Genomic DNA, 6,000 nt, shown 5'->3' with positions numbered 1-6,000 from the left:
TTCTTAGCTATTCAAAACTTTTTATGGCAATTTAATAAATGCGTCATATGTGCTTCCAAATAAATTGTATTCTATACTTATTGGCTGCAGTGTTCTATATGTGTACATTAGATCATGCTTCTTATTTGTGCAGTAAATCTTCTTATATATTTTTTTATTTTTATTTTATTTTATTTTATTTTTTTCTTTGCGGCACGTGGGCCTCTCACTGTTGTGGCCTCTCCCACCGTGGAGCACAGGCTCCAGACGCACAGGCCCAGTGGCCATGGCTCACGGGCCCAGCCGCTCTGTGGCACGTGGGATCCTCCCAGACCAGGGCACAAACCCATGTCCCCTGCATTGGCAGGAGGACTCTCAACCACTGCGCCACCAGGGAAGCCCTCTTTTTATATATTTTGAGAGGGTTTTTTGTTTTTGTTGTTTTGTTTTGTTTTTGTTTTTTGGTCAACTTAATCTATCAGCTTCTGAGGGGAGTATGTTAAAATCCCCCAGTCTGCCTACTAATTTTTCCACTTCTTATTCATTTTTTTGCTTTATAAATGTTAAGACTTTGTACACAAGCTTAGGATTGTTACATCCTTACATGAATTTATCCTTATATCATCTCATATGATTAAATAATTACCTCAAAAATGCTTTGCGGGGCATAGAGCCAGTTTGAGTAGATATTAATATTACTAAGCCATATTCTTGCTGTTATTTTCGGTATTAGTAGTAGTTGCATTTTCTACTTAATGTGCACAGAGGTATACTGGTAAATGTTTAAAAACTGGCTCTCTGAAACAAAATCTCTAATTTGTAACATTTGCTTATTTCCCTGGTGTAAATACTCTCTGTGTGGCATAATGCAAGCAATCAACATGAAAGAAGTGAAGCTGATGTGAAGACGTGTGCACAGCAGCTCTGGAGAGCTCTTGAGAGACTTTGTAACCTGGCTCTAGCACATTACTGACAATACATTTTCTTTCTTTTTTCTCCTTTCCTTCCTTGTATTGGATTGACCAGATTTTTAAAATTCTCTTCCTTTTCCTTTACTGGAATGGAAGTTATACCTTTTATGTTATTAACTCTGTGATTACCCTTGAATTTTTTGCCATGCAGATTGATTTAAAAACTAACCAAGGGCTTCCCTGGTGGCGCAGTGGTTGAGAGTCCGCCTGCCGATGCAGGGGACACGGGTTTGTGCCCTGGTCCGGGAGGATCCCACATGCCGCAGAGCAGCTGGGCCCGTGAGCCATGGCCGCTGAGCCTGCGCGTCCGGAGCCTGTGCTCCACAACGGGAGAGGCCGCAACAGTGAGAGGCCCGCGTACTGCAAAACAACAACAACAACAAAAAAAACTAACCAATATCTCTTATCTTCTTGAATAATCTAAGGTATCTTAGGTTGCTTTAGTTCTGATCCCTTTTCCCTACTTTCATGTCATTCCTGTCTTGTATTTTAGTTCATGCTTTTTAAGCCTCTCCAAATTAGTCAAAATATCATTATTTAAGAATTTTAAGCTATGTTTTCCAGTGCCTCCTTGAGTTTTCATTATCATGTATATAGCAGCTGTTTTTAAACTGTGTTCTGTGGTTCCCATCGAGATCATAAAGGTGTCCTAGGGGTTGCTAATGTAGATGTGAGAGAGGCCAGATAGGCAGTATTCAAAGTTTCCACCTCAGTTCTAAACACCTGCCTCTTTTGGGCTGTTTTATTCCTAATACTCTTTTTTTCAACTGAGATATAAGGAAAATACAATAAAAATCATAAATGTTTGTATAGAGTTTGAACAAACATATATACAGCCATGTAACCGCTACCCTGTAAAGGATAAAACCATCATTCAGCACCTGAAACACACACACAGACACACACAGCTGAACTTTCTGCTTTCTTCAGGTGGGGGAACTATGTTGGTCAGGCACTGTCTCTAAGCAGAGCAGAATGCAGTCTTCCATAGCGTGTTTGGGAAGCATGACATTCAATAATTAACGTCACTGCAGTTCAGACATGTGAATGATTTACCATTACTGTAGGTGGATAAGACTTTCGGTGACTGGCTAGCGCTCAGAATCATGTTCAGTGGAATGAGCCTTTTCCTGATGGGCTGCCTTTCAGAAGTGAAGGGCTTTTCTGTATGGTTGCCTTGCCTAACCATGTTTACTGGAGTGAGTTGTCATTGGTTGATTAAGTACATTTAAAACTGGCTCTAGGGGTTAATTTTTATGATGACTAAAAGGCTGTCATTTATTTATTGAGGAAGTTAAAAATGAGTTCTGATTGCTCTTATTAGCAAGGCAACAGAAGATCAGTTTTTTGGTTTGCTTTTTTCTACAATGCAGGACATTTTCTATTCATAGTTCTTTTTGGTTCTTTCACAGCCAACTGGAGTAAAGCCCATCATGAATTGCTCAGCTCTTCCCCGGTGTAGTTGATTCTCCTTGAAGATGAGGTTTGTTTTCAGATCTCCTTTAAGATGAAGTTTGTTTGTGCAGGTATGATTTTTGGTTAGATTATTGATCAGCATGATTATATTATTCTGCTGTTGTCTTTGAGCTGTTTGTTGAATCACCTATCAGGACAGAAACTGCAAACAAGCATTTAAGTTTATGGACAACAGATATTAAACAACTGTGAGAAAAACAAAAATAACTATGGGATGGAAAGGCACTGTAGAAATAATCCAAGGTTTTCCTAGGTTGCCCAAGAAAGCAGAACTCAATGACTCTCTGAGTCTTCTTTAGGTAGCCAGGTTGACTTTCTTTTTCATTTAGATATAGATTGATTCATTTTATGAGTAGTGTTAATTCAGATACAATAGGATAAGTTAGTAACAGCACAGATTTTCCCTGAGGAGCTAAAAGAAAATCCTATGTTGTCCAACGATTTATATAAGGAATTTAAACTTATTTTTGTGCTATATTACTTATTACAATATTCAAATTATAGAACAGACTTTTTATGCCTACCTAGAGTTGCCTAACTACTCTGTGGTCTGTTCCACTAGTTATTATTTCTCTACAAAGAACTTCACAACTTTGGGATCTTTATAAATCTGAAGGCCAACAGAAGATATTCAGGAGTCATCCACTTGGGGAAGCCTAATTAATAGCCTTGCAGAACAAAAAGCTGTGGTTCTGTGTGAACACTGAAGAGCATTGATTTTCACACAAGATGACAAGATGAAGAACACAGGTGCTTCCTGAGAGAAGTGAACAACTTTTGTGAAGCTGTAAGTATATTGTTTTTAAGGTGTTGTTAAGACAGTCATATTTTCATCCCCAAAATATCTTATCTCCTTTTTCTGGTGCCCTAAACTTGTATTATCTACAAGAGATTCATTATTAGTAAAGTCAGTGTAACATACCTTAACTTAGTTTTTCTTTTAAATTAGGTGACCAGCAATCACTTGGAAGAGCTATTAAAGAGTTATGGTGGTAATTGGTTCTAGTATATTTTAAAAATAAGCAAGTTTATATTATTATAAGAGGAACATGGTAGGAAAAATCAGAAGTGTATAAACTTGTAAGGAAAAAGATACAAATAAAAGGATAATAAAAGTGTGCAAAGGAAAGTGTAGTAATCAGTGGTTTCAGGTGTTTAGGAGGATTTGGTTTTGGTGGTGTTGAATGTAAGCTCTGTCCTGTCCATTGCCATTATTTATTCTGAGGATCTTGGGTTAGCCATAGACTTTTGTGGGGTTTCCTGAAGATCTTCCACTATTAGGACTTAATTAGTATAACTTACCAATTCCAGTTAAAATGCTTTCTGTTATTCTAGCGGTTTCACAGTAATGAAGACAGTGAATATTTTTGAGCAGGGGGCAAATCCTTGTAGAATTCATGAATAACTGCTGGTAAAATGGCCCCCTTTTACTGAATAGAATGGTTAGAATGTTCTACCTTGAGAATAGGGTATTCAGTCTTTTAGCTACAATCTGTGCTGTGGTTGTTTTAACAAGGGAGTATTTCAACCCTCCAGAAAATAAGCATACTATTATTTGTGCATATTCATCACCCAGAGGGAAGTCATTTTATAAAATTCAGTTAAAAATGCTCAAATGTTCTCTCAGAGCATGGTTCCAGTCTATGCCTTGCTTTTACACTTTTTCCCAGAATTATGTTACCTGTGGATGAGGCTATATTTTGTTATCCTTAAATATTTTATCCATCAGTGTTTTTAATATTGTGGACATTTTCCCCTTACTGTGATGGATCGGATCATCTGGTGGAGAATTTTGACAAGTGTTCATTTCAAGTTTTATCGGATGCTACCTTGTGATCATCCTGGCTTTGCCAGATCTTAGCCACGTGGGTCTTCCAATATGATAGCTCCCTCTGTTTCTTTTCATAATTTAGAAAACAAATTTAGGGTACCTAGGATGGAATATCTGAACCCCTCCATGGATTTGACAAGTTCCATGGGTGGTTTCCATGAAAGGACTTCAGTCAGAGCAGACTTTTTAGCAGAATGGTCGGCTAAAGCATCTCCTCTATGTGCTGTTTTCATTGTATTCTTCTTTTAGGACGGTGTTTTTGTTTGCTTTGTTTTTCATGAAGACACTTTTGTTCTGATTCTATTTATTCACAGCTGCTATCATTATTTTTAGTTACTTGACATGTCCTAGAGAGGGTCACCACTGAGTGACCCGAATAGATTTGACTTCTGGTAAAGAATGGATCTTACAAGATGGAATAGACTAACTGTTGTATGTGAACGTGGTATTTCTTCATTTAATTAAAAAAAAATAAAGCCAACCATCATAATTAGCACAACAAGAACAAAAGCAGCAAACCAGGATTTGTTTAAAAATGTCCAAATGATATGTTCTTGTTATGGAAACTGATAGAATTCAGAAACCAATCAGTTACAAACATATATGTATGTTACAAACATATATGTATGTATATATGTATATACACTTCATTGAAAATGACATCCTAGTATGCTTAATATAAATTGTAGAAAGGTCCCCATTGTCTTTTTTTTGTCAAAAATCTCTAGAACATAAAGTAAACAATAATGATATTCTCCTTATAATGAGCTCACAAATCCTCACAAAGATATATACAAGCATACACACATATACAGTGTTTTGGTAATTCTGAGAAATATTTCCTTATTTTGCTGTTAGTTGGAAAAAAATATTTTCTACTATTAATTCACATCTCATGGAATTGTAAAGAATTTTTCATATCATGGAGAGATGTAGCATGCACCTGCAGTATTTAGCCCATGTATTTGCATGAATCTTTTCCCTCCTCAGTAATATTAATAAATACACAGATCTCTCTAACAAACCCACTGTAAATCTGTTTTCTAACACTAGTAAATTTTATATTTTAAATTGTTAGTCTTAAACTAAGATGATTACATATATGTATGATAACATTGTACACTTTAAACTTGACACAGCTTGTTTTTTTTGATATCCCATATTATTTACCCTTCTCCCCCAAACTAAAGGAAAATGTAAACAACAACACATAAACAAAAGCTAAACTGTTATGGCACTTTGTGGAAATAATACTATCCTCTTTTTCTTTATAGTTAGAATAATTATCATAATTTGTAATGCAGGGATTCTTCTATCTTATAGAAGAATATTTTCTTCTTATAGAAGAATATTTTCATGAATAATATATGAATAGTTCTAATTCTTTCACTGCAAAACAAGTCCTTCAGAAATCAGTAGCAACGACTACTTCGTGTCAAAATGTGTTAGTAAAAACAATATGGCCATATCATATAAGAAAATTTTCTAAGTTCTCGAACATCTAGCTCAAGGTTTCAGTATGTTTTACCCTCGAACCCTTGGTGTCATGGTGAAAACATGAAAAGATCTATAAGCAGGGCTGTGCTGACCCAGGTGGGTGTGGGTGAGGGTGACGTGGCAGTCCTCCACTGGGGAGCATAGTGTGAAAAGCACTAGTTCAAAAGGCTCAAGCTTTCAGCCAAAAACGTAATGCTGCAAGAGTGAAGTAGTGTTAGCAAAAGTTACAGAGCCTGGAAATTATTG

The 6,000-nt window shown here is 36.4% G+C and overlaps 1 long non-coding RNA gene across 1 annotated transcript in view; it reads left to right on the top strand.

Annotated features, from left to right (window-relative positions):
* Positions 1-3,023: 3,023 nt before the first annotated feature.
* The window catches only part of LOC114896170, a 46,132-nt gene continuing 43,155 nt past the window's right edge, over positions 3,024-6,000 (top strand). The window contains exon 1 of the long non-coding RNA XR_003793731.1: positions 3,024-3,213. This is a non-coding gene — a long non-coding RNA (uncharacterized LOC114896170). The remainder of the gene's footprint in view (positions 3,214-6,000) is intronic.

The sequence above is a fragment of the Monodon monoceros genome, unplaced genomic scaffold, assembly GCF_005190385.1.
Source record: "Monodon monoceros isolate NGI ecotype Baffin Bay Population unplaced genomic scaffold, NGI_Narwhal_1 Super_Scaffold_15, whole genome shotgun sequence".
Lineage (NCBI taxonomy): Eukaryota > Metazoa > Chordata > Mammalia > Artiodactyla > Monodontidae > Monodon > Monodon monoceros.
The sequence above is the reverse complement of the archived record's forward strand: the minus strand, read 5'-3'. Positions and strand labels throughout refer to the sequence as shown.